This window comes from Sinocyclocheilus grahami, unplaced genomic scaffold, assembly GCF_001515645.1.
Source record: "Sinocyclocheilus grahami isolate Dianchi unplaced genomic scaffold, SAMN03320097.WGS_v1.1 scaffold1229.1, whole genome shotgun sequence".
Classification (NCBI taxonomy): Eukaryota; Metazoa; Chordata; class Actinopteri; order Cypriniformes; family Cyprinidae; genus Sinocyclocheilus; species Sinocyclocheilus grahami.
In genome coordinates, this window is record NW_015506408.1 from 57,942 (window position 1) to 78,847 (window position 20,906).

Here is a 20,906-nt window from a genome sequence, read left to right on the forward strand (position 1 = left end):
ACAGGCCCCTCTCATCTTTTTAAGTGGGAGAACTTGCACAATTGGTGGCTGACTAAATACTTTTTTGCCCCTCTGTGTGTGTATATATATATATATATATATATATATATATATATATATATATATATATATCTTGATCAAAATTCAGTTAAATTCACTGATATCCCACTAACTCTTGGCAGAAAAGGCAGTTTCTTAACTTGGAACTTAGATTCTTATCTTTCAATAAAGTGAATATCAACAAGAGTGTGCCATGGAAAAATAAAAATGTGACCCTGGAGCACAAAACCATAAAAGTCATAAGGGTCAATTTTTTTAAATTGAGTAATAAATAAGCTTTCTATTGATGTGTGGTTTGTTAGGACAGGACAATATTTGGCTGAGATACAACTATTTGAAAATCTGGAATCTGAGGGTGCAAAAAAATCTAAATATTGAGAAAATCATCTTTAAAATTGTCCAAAGGAAGTTCTTAGCAATGCATATTACTAATCAAAAATTAAGTTGATATATTTACAGTAGGAAATTTACAAAATATCTTCATGGAACATGATCTTTATTTAATATCCTAATGATTTTTGGCATAAAAGAAAAATCGATAATTTTGACCCATACAATGTATTGTTGGCTATATATGAACAAATACATAAAAGCAACTTTAAATAGTCACTACACTTGCAAAGCAGGTGTAATTTTCAAAGTTAAAGAAACAACCTGTAACATGTTTCTTGTGCATCATGTACTTTTTTTCTTTTTTTTAAAAGAGTTAGTTTGCACATTTGATGATGAGCCTATGAATGAATCATGTAGTTCTTGCAAGTTTTGACATGACAAATCTTATTACCCCATTCTCAACAACCACACAGTATGGTTTATGCGTATGAAGTCAAATCTATCTGCATGTTGCATCGTGACTAGCAAAACACACACACACACACTTGAATTCCAGTCTATTCCAACTGACACTTGCCCACAAATGGGGAAACTCCTTTCTTAAGAAAAGAACCTGGTATTAGTCAAATTGATAGACGTGGAGAGGAACACGTACAAAAAATATTTTGAACTCTTAGGGTATTTAGGCTATATCTAAAAATGTGATATTTCCATCTTAAGTGCAAACAAGTTTTTAAAAATGTTCCGCATGGTTAAGTTGGTTGGTGTTTTAATGCCATGCCTTGGCCATTTTCATGGTGAGTAACATGGTGAAACACTATAAAACTGCAAATTAAAAAAAAAAACCTTTGGATAACAACTCTAAAATGCATTTATTGTTGACTGTTCTCAAAAGTTCTCTTTGCAGGGTAATAAAATGACAAATGAAGAGATACTGGACTCTGTCGCTTTAAACATGTATGACTTGACTTTCCTCTGAGAAACACAAAAGATGACATTTTGAATATCCTGGTCGTTTTTTCCCATGCAATTACAATGAACGAAGACTTACGCTGTTAAACCGCAACAAGAACAAAAACACTTAAAGTAGTGCACATGATTTCTGAAGTCATATGACAGCTTTGTGTGACTAACCAATTGATAATCGAGCCAGTGAATTATTTATTTTTGCCTTTATTATGAAAGGACAGATCTGAGCTGACAGGAAGTGAAGTGGGAGAGAGATAGGGGGGCAGGATCGGGAAACGTCCTCGAGTCAGGGTTCGAACTCGGGACACCCATAGCACAACGGCGCTGTATGTCGGTGCACTGCCCACAAGGCTATCGGTGGCGACAAGAGCCAGTGAATACAACTCAAAAATGGATCTGATTTGCTAACTAGACCAACTGAGTCACCAAAAGATTTTACTCAAAACAATGATTTGTTCACAAATTAGGGACCTAATCTAATTTGTGAACAAATCATTGTTTTGAGTAAAATCTTTTGGTGACTCAGTTGGTCTTAGCTCATGAACATGCCAAAGAAAACCAAGATGAAAGTCAATAATTTCAGTGAATAACGCCAACTTTTGGTCTAATAAAGTTATGTGAATTCATGGTGCACTAGTTCTACTCCTCGAGTCAGGGTTCGAACTCGGGACACCCATAGCACAACGGCGCTGTATGTCGGTGCACTGCCCACAAGGCTATCGGTGGCGACAAGAGCCAGTGAATACAACTCAAAAATGGATCTGATTTGCTAACTAGACCAACTGAGTCACCAAAAGATTTTACTCAAAACAATGATTTGTTCACAAATTAGGGACCTATCTACTTAGCTCATGAACATGCCAAAGAAAACCAAGATGAAAGTCAATAATTTCAGTGAATAACGCCAACTTTTGGTCTAATAAAGTTATGTGAATTCATGGTGCACTAGTTCTACTTGTATGATAGTTTTGTGGTATTACTTTGTCATTTTGGAACTTGAGCTTCATTTGCATTCTTCAAGACATTATAGGTAGCACTAGAGCTGTGGTGATAAATCGATTCCAGAAAGAATCGCGATGCACAAATCAATTCTGCATCGCGATTCTTTCTGGAATCGATTCTGAGCTTAGATTTTAACAGCATATGGCGCTCTAATCTAGTTATTATCCGCACACTCAAATGCTCATGAATAAGAGCACTTGTGAGTTCGGCTTAATCATGTAATTTCACCTCAGCTCAGAATGCTTTTATGACGCGACATTAATGTAAACAGCCCACTGTGAACACCCTTGTAATTCGCTTCAACCTTTTCAAATTTTATGAATGATTATTTTAGGTTCAAGTAGGGCTGGGCGATATAACTAAAAAATATATCAACGATATATGTTTCATGTCGTTCGGTATCGATAATTATTTACATTTTTTATAACCTTTTTTAAAACAGAGCAATATAATAATTTTTTTTTATTTAACCACTGTATTTTTAATTTTCCCACTTTAAGACAAACAACAAATATATATAGGCATATATATAATTTTTTAACAGTCAAACACAAGATACGACAAACTAATATCTCCTTTCTTATGTTTTATATGCAGATTAAATAAGACTTAAGGAAACTTTTGACTTGGTTCCCGAGGCGACAGGCGGGCGCAATGAGCAAAATAATGCAGCGCATTAAACTGTCAATTCAAATAACTGTCTATAAAAACGTGCATAACACAGATTGCATTTAAAAACAAATGAGACGCAGTGAAATGAAAAAAACCTTCACAAATTCGCGTCGCATTTTTCTAAACGTTAAAACTGTTTTACCTTTGCATGACTTTCTTTGCATATCTTGCATGAGACGCGAGTGCAGCAGTCATATTTGTCCGTCTAAAAATGTGCTCAATATGCGTTCTGTGTGAATGGCTTGGTTTCGGTTTTAACCTAATCAAAATCTTCTACGCATTGAGCTTCTATATTTCTCTAATATTTTGAACGAATAACACAGCAGCGGCGCGTCTCATGGGCAACACTAACAAAACATTAAAATGCAACGTCACTTACATCATCATCACCGCATCTCGCGCACCACTGATGACGCTCCCTGACGCACATCTAACATTCAATTGTACCATTTTTGCATTCAAATGCAAATGTTTATTTTAAATTCGACTAATATTAATGTTTTTATTCACAATCTCCTCATCACAGGCACAGCACTCAATTCAGCATGTGTTCGTGTTTGTGTGAGCTGTCTGCATCACTCATAGTACGTGCCTATATCGAACATTTTTTATATCGTTATCGATGAAGGTGTACCGTCGATAAATATCCATCCCGTTTTATCGCCCAGGCCTAGGTTCAAGTGTGTATAATGCCGAGTTCACACTGCACGATTTTCAAACTCGTCGGATCGCCGTTGTTTTCACACTGCGTGACTATCTGGGGTAGCAGTCAGTTGCTGCTGTGTTCACATTGCACGATGGATCGGCGACAGGGGGTTTCACACTGCATGACTTCACAATAGGAAGAATCGCCGACAGCTCTGTCTGGTGCAGGGTTGCCAGGTTTTCGCTACAAAACCCGCTCAATTACTACTCAAAACTAGCCTGAAAATAGCCCAATTGCTTTCGAGTTCGGGGGGTAAAATACAAATTTTTTGGCGGGGTTCTCCTGGTACAATTCACATTCCAGGGCCTGAATATCACGTTATTGGGGTCGCTTCAACCTGCTGACATAAAAAACAACTGGCAGCGATCGCGGATTTGGCAACACTGGTCTGCAAACTACGTTTCATATAACTCCTCCCCGAACTTCCCATTGCCCTGTATCTTGGTCTCTCATTGGCTGTAGGTCATCGCCGATGTGTTTTTCAGTCAGAACTCATTTCACACAGCGTGATTGTGAATCGCCGACAGCTCCAGATATTTAGCATGCCAAATATTTCACGGGCGTCGGCAACGCATTGTCGATTCCCTCAGATCGCGTCTTTGATAATTCACACTGCGTGATTGTCACTCGCGTGAACGAGCACCGATCTGCCTCCGATTTCAGGCATTTGTCGGCGATTTTGCAAAACCTGTCGGCGAGTGAAAAATCGGGCTAAAATCGTGCAGTGTGAACTCGGCATAAGGGTTTGGAAACAAGCAGAGTAGGGCTATTTCTGAAGCATGCAGAGCCATCTGCTGTTCAAAACTAAGCTCAGAATCGACTCGAGAAAGAATCGCGTGACAGTTTAAGCTTGACGTCGACTAGTTGCTGGTCCTATAGAGGGCGCAACAAGGTAAGAAATATTTGAAGTCCACATTCACGCTCTGTTTCCAAACAGTTAACTTGACAAATAAACGCATACTCTGAAAGCACGAGTTCCACAAGACGTGTGTGATTATACCATCTGGATGCTCGAAATTGAACGGGAGAATGCACGTTTTAAACAGCTTATTGCACAGGTAAGTTAATCGCCGTTCTAATCTAATGTGCTGCTGCACTGTAACACACAGACATAGCTACATAATTCATTCAGAAGCACGGAAATGTACTGTCAACACTGTTCTATGATTTCTCAATATGATTTCTTCAGGTAGAATGAACTCACACACAATCGCTCGCTTACTAATGTGTTCATATGAATGTAAGCTTTACTGTGCTACTTTATCTGTATCTGATTTAGAATGAGAAGAAATCTGTGAGAAATATAACGACCCAAAGACTAAAGAACTGATAAAAATGAGCTGTTATAGGAGAATTAGCCATGTGGGCAGTGACTAGTCGACGTCGACTTGACTTTCATCACATAAATGTCGACTTTAAAAAATCTGAAGTCGTTCAACCCCTACAAGACATTCTGCAAAAATGTACATTAGGAAAAAAGCCTTAAGCCCTATTCACACAGACACAGCAATGTGGAAATGAAAAAAAATAATAAAGACTGTGATGCACCAAATTAAAATGTAAAGTTTTTATTTAACCAAAAACTTGATTCGAAAATAAGATTCATTCAGACATGCATTAAAGGGGTCCTATTATGCTTTTTCACTTTTTAAATTTTAGTCAGTGTGTAGTGTGTATGTTTGGGCATAAAAAAGATCTAGAAAGTTACAAATCTCAAAAGTCCACTCCAAAGGGAGATATTTTGTTTTTAAAAAAATCCCTTTTCAAGAACTACAACGAACGGCTCGTTTGGACTACAGCGTTGGTTTCCGGGCTTTGTGATATCACTTTGTGAGTGGCTCATTAGAAGATCATTAAAAATAATTCCCGCCTACAGAAATTCGAATGGTTGGGGGGTGGGGAGGGGCGAGGTTGTGGTTAGAACGCTTGGTTGAGTGCATCAGATGAGACGATGAAGAAGAAGAAGTGCTGCTGCAGATTTAGTGCATCAGAGAAGACGAAGAAGAAGAAGAGCTGCTGTGCTGTAGCCTCAAATTTTCGGCATGTCTAGAACAATTCTTACAAGTATAACACGACGCGGAACGGCGCCGCCGGTGTGCCTACACTCATAGAAAATAAAGTATTTGAATTTTAAAGACGTGGCGCGACGCAACGCTGCGCTTCTCGTCTGGTGCACGACTGCCTGAAACGCTGTTTTTTTTCACCTCCGTGCCCAGACGGCTTTGTTTGGGCTTCTGAAAGTGGATGATGTCAGGAAACTATTTATTTTTAAGTTCCTGAGCATTATAACCCCAATTTGCTATTGTGTGCTGCGCATTTTACTGAGGACAGCTTCCACAACACCAGGGAGTACAGTGCCAGATTCGCCCAAAAGCTTTTGTTGAAAGAGCAAGGAGCAAGGCAGTACTGAAACACCATCTAAGCTGTTCGCTAATCACAACGCACTGGGAAAGCTAACCAATCACAACCCATTTTGTTTTTCGGAAGGCGGACCTTCATCAAAGCCGGAACTAATCGAGCCGTTTGTGCCAGGATGGGGAGAAAGGTATTTTAATGTAAATTATGTGAAAAATAATGTGTTTTTCGAACCACCAAGCATGAGAGCATGTTCTAGTACACCCCCAAAACAAAATCAAGACTTTGTAAAAGAGCATAATAGGACCCCTTTAAATAATGGAGACAAAAGCACTGCTGAACTGATCCATTTCAGCAATTAAAATAACATTTGTTTGAATTTCTCCTTTGTGTGAATTTTGACATTTGTTTGAATTCAAAAGCCTTTGTTTCATATCACAAGTAACAATGCACAAAGTATGGCGTCAAAAGTGGGACAAAACAGCGCAAGCGCATGAACACAGCGCGCAAGCGAATTACAGTACTGTGCGCACAGTGACAAAGCGTTGGTGCATCACTACTAAAAACTGAGTAGCGTTTTCAGAATGCCACATCATGCGCGAGATGCTGCAAAAGACGCACATGCAACGGTCAAGCAATTCGATTTAAAGCATGATTACATAATAAAGAAAAATGCAAAAACTCGTTCAGTGTGAATGGTTTAAAATGTCTTTCAGAGGGTATCTTCAAGTTCATGTAGTTCCTTCGACTTGAAATCAGAGTCATGAGTGATATCATCCTCAACACCCATTTGTTGTAAACAAGTCCAGAGTCTTGAGAGATGCTGTTAATTGATTCGTTGAGCTGTTGCATAATGTTTTTGGTCAGCACACAGCTGGCCTAGAATCAATGACCTCCTACCGCTGGTGGGAGTCACGTGGGCCCCTGTGATTCATGCGGATCACCCGGTGTTACCACCTCCGTCCACACGCACTCCAACAGGCGCCTCCTGCTGTTTAGCAGAATGCATGCTATAGCTTAGTTAAAAGGCTTATTTAAATCTGCAAGCATTCATTGTTTTACAGAGAAAATGAGGATGGAAATGCTGATGAGTCTCAGTCTACACTTTGAAAACCCTTTAATGAATCAATCTAATATTTAATCATTTTCCAACAACCCGCACACTTAGCCAGTCAACACTGCAAATGGCAAAAGTCAAGTGGTAAATGCCCAGTGTCAAAATGCTACTTAATTACAAGAGCATGGCACCCATGGGAGGGGCTCTTAAGTAATTTTTCGGACAAATCAACTTCTAAAAACACTGATTTGACTTTGGTCCTAAAGCTACACATCTAAAATGATATGACACTATCTTAAGTAAAATCATTCAAAACATTCATCCAAGTTAAAATATTTAAAATTTTCACTACATAACGCAGGTTAAAGTCTATTTGTAGATGTAACCACACAATTGAACTTTAAGTGTCGGATAAGCAGATTGTGAACTACTGTGAACTAGCTGGCATAGAATCAATGACAATCCTTGCTAGCTCACAATCTATGCTCTGCTGCTTTCTTCATTCTAAATTCTGAAATTCTCAATTCTAATCCAAAACAAAGGAATCCATTACACAACCCCTATTTGAACTCTGATTTACAAGGGCTTAACACTGTGCTGGATTTAGCCAGCCGTTGCAGTTTTATAGAACATGTGTGAAGAAAAAAGTTTACCAAATTCAATTAATCATGAAAGCCAACTGATTTTGTAATCTGAATTTGTGAGGACATCTTTACAAAAACATGCAGGTTTGCTCAATAATGAAAATACTGTAATTTACTCATATTGTTCCAGACAAGTATGACTTTTTCTATGCATGCTCATTGGAAATACGTGACTATCTCCCTTTCTGCAAAACCCAAAAACGTACAGGTATCTATACGTACAAACCGCTGCAGTGTCCAGTTGAAATGAACACTAGAGGCAGTAAAACTTTAGCAACTTTTATACCTTTCCACTAGGGCTGCACGATAAATCGCATGCGATATTTAATGCGCATCTTGTCAGAAAGCCGGTTCTGTAATCAGCGGTAAATCTCCATCACCTGCGGGCTTTCAGATTGAGCAGCATTAACTACACAGAGCCATTGTTCACTGACGAGCTGCGCAAAAAATCGCGCGAATATGAACGTGGTTTTGCGCAGCTCGTCAGTGAACAACGGCTCTGTGCAGTTAATGCTGCTCAATGTGAAAGCCCGCAGGTGATGGAGATTTACCTCTGATTACAGAACCGGCTCTACTGATAAGATGCGTGTTAAATATCGCATGCAATTTATCGTGCAGCCCTACTTTCCACACAAAGTATGATTTACAGGTCCAGAGTTTTGATTAAGAAAGCCTAACTTTCAAACAATTCCTTGCACAATATTATATTACAATTTCAAAATGATTTTCACATGCTGCGAGATTTGAAAACTGATTAGCGTCACATATACAGCTTCATGTGAATGGGTTTTGAAAATGCAGTAGGTTTGCATTGCACTTCTGAGGTGAAGCGCTCCGGTATGAATCCCATGAAACTACGGTCAGACAAAACAACTCAAACCAACGTATAAGGAAGTTAAAATAGCAGGGTTGCATCAGCGGTTGATCATTTTTATATCACTTTTGCTTCCGTTAACACTATTGTGTAAGTTTAGAGTTGGGTTTGGTGTAGGGTGTTTGTTATTTTCCAACACGATAGAGTAGGGCTGGACAATAATTCAATATCAATATGTATCGCGATATAATTTTTTTCAATAACGGTGATATGATTTTTAAACACATTTCCGATATAGATTACCAGTTTCCCATACACTGATTTATTTGTGGCGTTTGACTTCGTTGAATAAACATGAGCACTGCATGTTTCAAAATCAAAACGCGTCGCGGGTGTTTTATATGAATGTATCTCTGAAGGGAACCGACTGTCTTCAGAATAGTTTAGATGGCATTTTTATCTGATAAAGTAGCGTTCATGAGCGGAGCTGCTTTGATTACAGCCATTACTGGAGAAACCGCTAGTTCCACCCATAGACTGTATGATTTCTCCTCTCTCACAGCGCCTCCTGCTGGCAGACAAGCAGTTTGCATTTTCAATAATAAACCCATTTCCAGCAACATGCTTTTGTTGTTGCTCTATTTTTTTGTTTTCTGAAGCAACTCGGAGCATGTTTCATACTCGTTATTCTTATAACTTGAAGACATTGCGGCAGAAATGTATTAGCCTACTATTGCTCAGTAGAATGTACGTAATAGGCTCCTACTACTACTAAAATTATTAAAACCTTATTTTTAAGGAATAATCATACAATATTTCTTCAATGTTTTAAATGTAATATTAAATCCCCTTTATTTTCCAAAAAATTAAATGTTTAATTTTCATTAATTAAAAGATAAATTAAATGAATGTTTTATGCCTTAATGTAAATATAGCCGTAAACCTAGGGGAAACACTGTATCTACAACAGTAAAAGAACCAAAACCCCAGAAGAAATAAATAATATAATTTATAAATATATATTATATAACAAACAATAGGCTAAAAATGACAAACTATTTCCATGTCTTCCACCTTTTTTATGTAGGCTATGGAAATCACGCTTTCGTATCTCTCACAGACGCACACACAGTGCAGACATACACTCGCACACACACGCGGAGACGCGAACAGAAATTTGCGGGTCAGCACTGACAAAAGTTTATCAATAAAATAGTTTCGCAGCTGAAAAGCTACATGACATTTCTCAGTAGCGAGGTTCATGAAGGGGTTTAACTTAAAGATTCGCTATTAGTAGACGCTGCTGCTGAACGCTGCTGAGAGACGCATAGACGCAGGTATTCACACGCTATGCAACTGTCCTAATGATCTATGACAATCATTCTCATGCAAAATTGCTGTTAAATTGTTTTATGGTTCTGAATATAAAATGTTAATCTGAAATGTACTACAGTTCATCATTTCAATTAGATCAAATTATCAAAATCTGCAGGCATTCGATTGTGAGCCACAGCACAAGAAATCAGTCTCAAGACGTGCTTTAAAATGCATGCGGTCACAAAAAAAGGCCCTTTCAGGGCGATGGTTTGATGGCTGTCAACATTGTGCTTCATTGGGGACAGGAGCGAACATTTAGCAAATATCAGAAATCTGCTCTTGACATGAATATCATCCTTCCCACTAGAGTTATGAGTCACACAGTAATGTAAAATCCTTCTGGCTCACTGTCAGTACAACCCTCCCTTTGTTCAAGAACTACTGAATTTTCAATCATAATCAAATGTCAATTTGTGCCTCTGAGGTTTAAGTAAGCTAGTACTCAATGTACTCATGCAAAACCACATTAAAAACACCTCTAATGGACATTTTGTTCATAGAGAAAAGTTCTACAAATTACATATTTTAATGAGACAACTTAGCAAGAATTCTTGGAGGCAACGCAGCACGGTGTCCATCAGCAGATGTCGCTGTTTTAATGGCATAAATGTCTTTTTAATCTTATTAGCATAACTGTTGCAAATAAACATACATTTTATATTTTAAAAAGTTATAAAAAAAGTTTTATATATATATATATATATTAGTTCTATTTGTGTTTTAGTTATTTATAGTTATTTATAATAAGTAGGCTCATTTTGGATTATAAAGTTTGTTAAATTGCTAAATACCCTGCCTCCATTACATATTTTTGTCACACCATAAGTGTTTGATCACCACACTTGAGTTATCATTGCTAAAATTTATGTATATATATATATATATATATATATATATATATTTATTCTGTTTATGTAAATTCTGTATTCTATATACAGTACCAGTCAAAAGTTTGGACACACGAATGGGAAGTGTGTCCAAACTTTTGACTGGTACTGTACTATAAAATATACAAAGAATATCGGCTGATATATCGATATCAGACTTTTTTACTCCCTAATATCGGTAACATATCGGCATTGGGCCCAAAAAACCCATATCGGTCAGTCTCTAGTTTTGTAAATAATAGCCTACTGTATATGCCCGACATGCCAATAAAGCTTTGATTATGCTGACTGGAATTTTATGCAATTTAAAGTTTGAATTTAACATTTAATTTTACTTCAGCTAATCAACAGACTATAATTACAAATACTATAGTGTTTCATTTGTAAATGAAAACACAACACGCTCATTTATCATCACACACGGGCATAAATACAATCATAATTGTCAGGCGTTTAATAGTATTTGCTAAATATACGGTAGCAAATACTAGCATAATTAACGTTATACAGAACGTTAATTAGGTAAAGCGATACACGAATTGAAAGGGGAAATAATTATATATAACAATACATCTAAAAATATAGTCCTAACAAGTTCATATAACAACAACAACAACAACAACAACATACAAATATTAAATGAAATGCTTAATGTCAATAAAAATGGGCATGACGGGAACAGTTTTAAGCTGGTTTAGTTCCTATTTGAAGGACAGGAGATTCTGTTTGCCTTGGCAACCTCATGTCATCAGCTGCCAATCTCCCATGTGGGGTCCCGCAGGGATCTATACTAGCTCCTACCCTTTTTTCTTTATATATGCTCCCATTGGGCTCTATTTTCCAAAAGCATGGTGTATCTTTTCATTGCTATGCCGATGACACCCAGATTTATTTGCCCCTTAAATGCTCAGTTAACATCTCCCTGGGCCCTCTAATGGAGTGTATGGAGGACATAAAAATCTGGATGTCATCAAATTTTCGTAATCTAAACGAAAAAGTAAATGGAAATGATATTCTTTGGTCCCCCTAGTGGCATTCCCACAAAGTTTGTTAATGATCACCATGTCACATTTCAAGCCAAAACTCTTGTTAAAAACTTTATCAAGCATTTTGCTTGATAATGAGCTGAAACTAGACAAACAAGTAAACTCAGTGGTTAGATCCTGTGTTTTTCATCTCCGCCTTCTTTCCAAAATGAAGTATTTTCTCTCTTTTCAAGATTTTGAAAGAGTAATTCATGTTTTTATATCATCACGGTTAGACTACTGTAACTCACTTTATTGTGGAATGAACACTACTTCCCTGGCCCATCTCCAGTTGATTCAAAATGCGTCAGCAAAACTTTTATTGGGCCTCTGTAAATCCACTCACATTACACCTGCGTTAGCATCATTGCATTGGCTGCCTGTCCGGTTTAGAGTGGAGTTCAAAACCCTAGTTTTTGTTTTTAAGTCCCTTAACAACTTCGCCCTCTCATATCTATCTGAGCTTCGATCTCCACATATGCCTTCTCGAGCTCTTCGATCAGGTAGTCATAGATTGCTCAATGTTCCCAGAGCCAGACTTAAATAAAGAGGTGAACGTGCCTTTGCTGTTGCGGGTCCTAAACTCTGGAACAGTTTACCAGTTCATATTAGATCTGCTCCTATAATACAGTTTTTTAAATCTTTGCTTAAAACTCATTATTTTTCCATTGCTTTTAATGTCCCTTGATGATTCATTTTTTTAATCCTGTTGATAATTTGTCTCTGATTTTATCTGTGATATTTTTTTTAATTGTTTTGCTTGCATTTATTTTATCTGATGCTGTAAAGCACATTGGTCAGCTGCCGCTGTTTTAATGGTGCTATATAAGTAAATTAAACTTGAAACATGTTTTATCTATATGCTATGTTTCTACATAGCATCTCAAGGCCACGACATATCCCAGGAGTTAATATGACATTCCCACGAGTTAATATGTCGTGGCCACAACAAAATTAAGTGAATTAAGTGATGATCTCATTACTCTGGTGTGTGTGGCTATCAGAGAGATGAGTGAGCGAGAAAGAGCAGCTGGTATCGGTGTATCGATAATGCGAAAAAAGAGCACTGAAATAGTTTCTACTGTGGATGTACCATCATGCATCCAATAACTGAGTAAGCTCCTATAATACAGTTTTTTAAATCTTTGCTTAAAACTCATTATTTTTCCATTGCTTTTAATGTCCCTTGATGATTCATTTTTTTAATCCTGTTGATAATTTGTCTCTGATTTTATCTGTGATATTTTTTTGTTTTGCTTGTATTCATTTTATCTGATGCTGGAAAGCACATTGGTCAGCTGCCGCTGTTTTAATGGTGCTATATAAGTAAATTAAACTTGAAACATGTTTTATCTATATGCTATGTTTCTACATAGCATCTCAAGGCCACGACATATCCCAGGAGTTAATATGACATTCCCACGAGTTAATATGTCGTGGCCACAACAAAATTAAGTGAATTAAGTGATGATCTCATTACTCTGGTGTGTGTGGCTATCAGAGAGATGAGTGAGCGAGAAAGAGCAGCTGGTATCGGTGTATCGATAATGCGAAAAAAGAGCACTGAAATAGTTTCTACTGTGGATGTACCATCATGCATCCAATAACTGAGTAAACATTTGCTGCAACACACTCTGACCAAGGCATCCATTGACCAATGAAGTATATATATATTTATATTTAGTCATTTAGCAGACGCTTTTATCAAAACTAACAAAAGAGCAACAATATATAAGTGCAAATGACAAGTCTTGGTAAGCCTAACGCAGTACACGTAGCAAGGTGTGTGTGTGTATATATATATATATATATATATATATATATATACACATATATACATATATATATATATACACATATACATATACATACATATACATATACATATATATACACATATATACACAGTGGTGTGAAAGTGTTGGCCCCCTTCCTGTTTTTTTAATGTTTTGCATATTTGTCACACTTAAAAGATTCAGATCATCAAACAAATTTTTATATTACACAAAGATAATGCAAGTAAATACAAAATGCCATTTTTAAATTATGATTTATTTTAAGGGGAAAAAGCTGTCCAAACCTGCCTGGCCCTACGTGAAAAAGTAATTGCCCCCTAAATCTAATAACTGGTTGTGCCACGCTTTGCAGCAACAACTGCAATCAAAGGTAGAGTTGAGTGTCATCAGCATAGCAGTGATATGAAAAGCCATGTTTCTGAATGACAGAACCTAGTGATGCCATGTAGACAGAGAAAAGAAGTGGTCCAAGTACTGAGCCCTGAGGCACCCCAGTAGCTAGATGTTGCGACTTGGACACCTCACCTCTCCAAGGTACCTTGAAGGACCTATCTGAGAGGTAAGACTCAAACCACTGGTGTGCGGTTTTCCAATAGGGTTGACAGGAGAATCTGGTGGTTCACCGTATCAAAAGCAGCAGACAGATCCAGCAAAATAAGTATAGGAGATTTGGAAGCCGCTCTTGCCAGTCTTAGGGCTTCAACAACTGAAAGCAAGGCAGTCTCGGTCAAATGGCCACTTCTGAAATTAGATTGGTTGCTGTCCAGGAGTTGTTCTGTGTAAGTAACTCCAGTCTAACTGACCTGGGTCTATCTACACCCTTCAAACACATCTTCTCAGTCAGCGCTTTCTCATGTGTATGAGATGCCCAAGCCAAAAGTGCCAACAATGGACCCTTTTCACATTTCCAGAGTTCTCAGAAGTAGTAGTCATAGCTGAGTAAACTACTGTGGTGACTATATTTGTGAAAAAAGAAGAAAAGAAAAAAAGAAAAAGCACAACCGTGATTCCATGATTTTACAAACGATTTACAATGCTAATAACTGTGTGAATGCATCATCAGCCTGTGAAAAGGGTCCATATGTAAGAGTTACGGATGTTAACTCTTAGATACAGATGTTAAACTCTTAGACCTGAAACACTTCCACAAATGCCATGCTCACTCCATGCACACTCACGGCTGCCAAAGTGCAATGTAATACACGCACAGAGATTATACCCATCACTGATGGCCTTTCACCTGCAGTTTGGGAAGGCCCGATAGAAAGCCATGGAGGGATTCCTTGCAGATAAAAGAAAGAAAAAGAGAGAGAGATAAATAAGGTAATATAATGTCAAAGTTTTAGAAGGAAAGACCAAAACAAATCTTCTGTGATGCCTTAAGGGCTTTCAAAACACAGTTGAATGGCCATTCATATCTAAGAGTGAAAAGGCTCAGGGTGTGAAACAGCTCTGGCGACTGAGCCCCAAGCTACAGGCCTGAAGTATTCAAAGTTCAGAGTGAATATATGCCGAACAGCCACTGAGTGTGAGACACGGATCCCCTACACAAATGATCACATTGATTTACAGGCAAGTTTATACAGCTTAACTAAAAGGAGATTAATTCGATTTTCTTTGGTCGATCATGCAACACAGTGAATGTTACAAAGTCGCCATTATCCTTTGACCAGCAATGACTTGACTCACTTATTATAGTTTTTTTTTTTTATCTGGCTTCACTGGAATTGTGTGCAAGCTCATTTCTGCAACTGAATAAAAAATTAAAATGGTTACTGTGAGTTTTTGTATCACAATTCAGTTTTTTTCCCTCACAATTTTGAATTCTTTTCTCAGAATTGTGGGTTTAAATCAGGCAATTCTGATGAAAGTCGGAATTGCGAGTTTATATCTTGCAGCTCTAACTTCATAACACACAATTGTGAGTTTATATCCAACACTTCTGAATTTATAGCTCCCAATTGCAAAATCATATCTCATAATTCCCAGAATAAACTAACAATTGCGAGATAAAAAAAAAGTCAGAACTGCAATATAAAAAAATGCATTTGCGAGAAAAAGTCAGAATTGTGAGATAAAAATTTGCAATTACCCTTTTTTATTTTTTATTCAACGGCAGAAATGGTCTTGCACAGAATTGCCGTGACTTCTTGTTTCCATAATAATAATAATAAAAAAGCAAATTAGCAAATTATAAATCTAAAGCATCTTAAACGCACACACACACAATTATTCCAAATGTTTAAATGTGGTCTTGGTCCAAACGTTGGCCTAGAATACAATACTGAATAATTTAACATTTACAGCAACAAAATAGATGTCTCTAACCCAACAGAAGTTGTGACAGAAATGGTATTTGTTTAGAAAACACAGAAGGTCAAACCTCATAATTAACACAACACCATTTAGTTACAAAAAGGTAGTTTGTGGGGAGAATCTGTAGAATAAATTCATTATGAAACAAAATGTGTTAAATGGAGCTAAGTGTGCTACACTCCAACTGGTACATGAACGTAATTTAGGCAATTTGGAGCAATTTAGCAATTAAAATATTTTAGAATTAAATCTTTTTTTTTTTCTTTTTTTTTTTTTTAAATAAGTAGAGCTTTTAACGTGAGGTCCAAAAAAAGTGTACAATTGCAAAAAGTGCATGCGCACAACATTTATAAAAGAAAATGAAGGACTTCATAGATTTGTACTCAAATTCTACTGAAATCTGCAAAGCTTTCTACAGAACTCTTTGCGAAAATTTCCATGTGGGCTTGGTAATTCTTGAACAAATGATTGCGTAAATTCAGTCAAAAAGACAAAACGGAAACAAATACAGAGAGAATGGATAATTAGCAAAATTCACTCAAATGGAGCTTAAAACAAACATTTGTGGAAATATTCTTTCATGTTTCCACCAAAAGATGACGACTGACAAATGGAATTACCCTGGGGACGTGAAGCTGGCAGAGGATTACGCAGAAACAGGTTTCTGTACACTGAGCTGTATAAGCTCTAATAACAAAGAACATATAGAAACAGAGCATTCAAAGAAGAGGGTATCACAAAAACCCTTATTTTTATTTCAGGATGTCTGCTATCAACTGAAATTAAAATAAATGGTCTATAACACAGGGACACAGAAATAGGAGTCTAAAAAAAAAAAAAAAAAAATCCTTAAAGGGATAGTTTTCTGTACACTGAGCTGTATAAGCTCTAATAACAAAGAACATATAGAAACAGAGCATTCAAAGAAGAGGGTATCACAAAAACCCTTATTTATATTTCAGGATGTCTGCTATCAACTGAAATTAAAATAAATGGTCTATAACAGAGGGACACAGAAATAGGAGTCTAAAAAAAAAAACCAAAAAATCCTTAAAGGGATAGTTCACCCAAAAATGAAAATGTGATGTTTATCTGCTTACCCCCAGGGCATCCAAGATGTAGGTGACTGTGTTTCTTCAGTAGAACACAAATTAAGATTTTTAACTCAAACCGTTGAAGTCTGTCAGTCACATAATGGAAGTGAATCACGGCTTTGCGAGTCAAAAAAACATACACAAACAAAACCAAATTAAACCCTGTAGCTCGTGGCGATACATTGATGTGTAAAGACACGAAACGATCGGTCTGTGCAAGAAACTGAACAGTATTTATATCGTTTTTTTACCTCTGATGCACTGCAATGTCTGTACTGTTCCTTTACTCAGTTACAGCGATAGCAATGCCTTTGTCCATATTAGCAAAACGTATAGGGATTTCCTGAGTCTTATTACTTCTGTGATGTGGAGTTTCTGCACAAGGGCGCCCTCTGGCGTCCAGTATGAATGAAACGGACATTAAATGTGTTTATTAGCGCTCAATAATGGCCAATCCATCCTATTTTGGGTATTTATTTTATTTTTTTAAGTATCGGTTCAGGCACCGGTACCATTTTAAAAGTATCGATTTGGCACCGGTATCGTAAAAAACCCAAACGATACCCAACCCTAATTAGGAGTTAAAACGGATCGCAGTTGATCCGTAATACGTATGGATGAGACCCTACAGTTCGGCACACACATGATTCACACATTAATTTGCCACAAGTAGAAGAAACGAAAGAGAGCTCAATTCGTTACTCACGTGCTGCTCTCGCACAAAATCAAAGCACGCACAAGCATAGAGACGTGTTTCGGACAGCGCGGAAATACAGAGTTGTGTATACAAATTAGCCTATGTCAAAAACCCTTCACAGCATTGGCATTCTCTGTGCTTTAAATATTTTTTTTTCTTGCTTATCCGTAAAAATTGTCCGATCTGTGACTCCAAAAAAAAAACACAATATAATGCGTTGAACCACTATATAATGCTATTATAATAATATATAATAGCCTAATATATATACATATACACATATATATATTAGGCTATATATATTCATATATATCTATTACCCCAAGCGATAATATTTTACAAACGTAACTGGTCCGTGGTGTAAAAAAGGTTGGAGACCCCTGTATTAACTCATTCAAAAAGTTAAACAAATTTCTAAATGCAATGTTATTTTGTCTCTGTTCAAAAGTAATCTCTGAGGTTTTACCATGGTTTCTTCAACCATCTGGAGATTTGGGTCCTAAGACTCAGATGACAGAAATGTCACTAGTCTGTTAAAAAAAAGTGAGCACACATTCTAAAGTTTCAGCTTCATATAAGGCTTTAGGAGTCAGTTACAGACTCAGCTGTAGGGTCAACGCTTTCATGTACAAGGGCACGTCTTCCAAAACATGAAAGCATGATGGCATAATATATACAAACGCCTAACTGTCAGAGCGCAGTGAGAGGACTGACGCACCTGCCCCATTACTGTGAGGAATAAGACATCACCACACCTGCTCTTCAAACAAACAAACTTCAGCTACTGCTATTTCTCAAACAGGTGAAAACGTCAGACTATACTCATTTTTCAAAATCTATTAACAAATGCTTTTGAAAATATAAAGACGTCAATAGTCAGGTAGGTGTAGTTGCACAATCCTTGGAAGATAACAATTACAACAACGGAGGATTGAAATAACAAACTTTCTTTTGAACGCAGAGTTTCATTGCATAAGCAAAAAAACTAAAATTTGTAACTGTTCAAACATATTCAAAGCTAAGCGGTTTTCAAGCCCTGTAAGACATTCTCTACAAATCCTGAGGCGTTCACCATAGCTTCAACCATGATGCCATTTAAGTCAATAAAGTGATTCATATCTTCATATCTGTTAAAAGGTCACTTCCTCTTTCTTATGGTGTTTATAGGGGAACAGAAAGTGATGAGTGAAAGTCAAAATTATCAAGGGCCATTTCCTGGGTATTTAGTGGAGGAGGATATGCTAGAGAACTGAGACATCTCGCATCATCCTCAGTTAATGCAATAATCTTTAGTATAAACAGATTATCTACTCAAACGCTGATGTGCATATCTCAGTCTAAAAGGTGAGAAAAAAAAGATGTCTTTGGTTTGGAACAGCCTCACCTTCTTTCAACAGCAGCCTAAAAGGTATAGTTCACACAAAAATTAAATTTTTGAATGTCCTCATACTCAAATCATCCAAGATGTAGATGAGTTTGTTTTTGCACGGATATAGACTTAGAGAAATGAAGCATTACATTACTTGCTCACCAATGGATGCTCTGCAGTGAATGGGTGCTGTCAGAATGAGTCCAAACAGCTGATGAAAACATAACATTTATTTGAAACTGTTTTGGACTGTTATAACTTATAAACAGCGCTTGATCTGTGCAGATTTCTCTCGATTCAGAGAAGACGACTGGAAGCAAGTTTGAAGTAAAAATGTCTTAATTTTGAATTTATTTTTTACAAACACAGTTTTTCACTTCACAAGATGTTAATTGATGGACTGGAGTGGTGTGGATTACTTGTGGGTTATTGTGATGTTTTTATCAGCTGTTTGGACTCTCATTCTGACGGCACCCATTCACTGCAGAGCATCCACTGGTGAGCAAGTGATGTAATGCTAGATTTCTCCGAATCTGATTAAGAAAGAAACTCATCTACATCTTGGATGGCCTGAGGGTGAGTACATTTTCAGCAAATTTAATTTTTTTTCAAGTTTACTCATCCTCAATAATATCAAGTCAAAATAAAACTGACCTGTTGCCTTGTCTATTTTCCAATCATTTTGGTAAATCTCACTGCCCAAATACGAGTGTGCGTGCATTTATGCCAACAAAATAAACAGAGGAAAAGCATATCAACTACCATCAATGACAGTAAATAAGCTATTTTGAAAACTCACCCTTTGCTGTCTTTCCTTTAACCTTGATAACATTTGCCACCCATGTTGCAATATTTCCAAGCATTTTCAAAAAAAAAGAAAGAAAAGCACATCAAACATCCTTCAGTTCTTTCTGCATCTTCGTTCCCTAATCTGTGCTGCACCAAAATTAAAGTCTACGTAATACAAAAAAAAAAACACATTTACACTAATATATTAGTAGTCCTAGACATTTTGCTTCATTAAAACCAGCATTTAGTGCATCAATTCTAAAAATCCGCTAAATAATTTGGTTTAAACTGCTTAATTGGTCATTAAAACAGTACTAGAATAAATAAAAAATGGCATAAATGTGACCCTGGACCACAAAACCAGTCATAAGGGTCCATTTTTCGAAATTGTATTAATTTATACACAGCTGAATGAATAAGCTTTCCATTGATGTATGGTTTGTTAGGATCGGACAATATTTGGCCGAGATACAACTATTTGAAAATCTGGAATCTGAGGGTACAAAAAAATCAAAATATTGAGAAAATTGCCTTTAAAGTTGTCCGAATGAAGATCTTAGCAATGCATATTACTAATCAAAAATTAAGTTTTAATATATTTAGAGTAGGGTATTTACAAAATATCTTCATGGAACATGAATTTTTCTTAATATTCTAATGATTTTTGGCATAAAAGAAAAATCTATAATTTTGACCCATACAATGTATTTTTGGCGATTGCTACAAATATACCCCAGCGACTTAAGACTGGTTTTGTGCTCCAGGGTCACAAATGGACTTAAAACAGCCTTCATTCTCTTTTCGCAAAGAAAATGTTACTAATGCCAGGTTCAGACTACACAATATTTTTGTCGGTCACGATAGTCACTGTGTCAGATTACACGATTTTGACTCCTAAAATCTTGTCGTGTCGTGGACAAGAAACATGTCAGACTACATGTTGC

At 36.8% G+C, this 20,906-nt stretch overlaps 1 protein-coding gene and 1 long non-coding RNA gene across 2 annotated transcripts in view; both read right to left on the reverse strand.

Moving 5' to 3' along the window:
* Positions 1–17,758, reverse strand: part of LOC107568260 (uncharacterized) — an 18,700-nt gene extending 942 nt beyond the window's left edge. The window contains exons 1-2 of the long non-coding RNA XR_001606732.1: positions 17,747–17,758; positions 7,940–7,944 (exon numbers count right to left, since the gene is read on the reverse strand). This is a non-coding gene — a long non-coding RNA (uncharacterized lncRNA). The remainder of the gene's footprint in view (positions 1–7,939; positions 7,945–17,746) is intronic.
* Positions 1–20,906, reverse strand: part of LOC107568259 (TSC22 domain family protein 2-like) — a 31,111-nt gene that overhangs the window by 5,578 nt on the left and 4,627 nt on the right. The gene's annotated exons all lie outside the window — the stretch shown is intronic.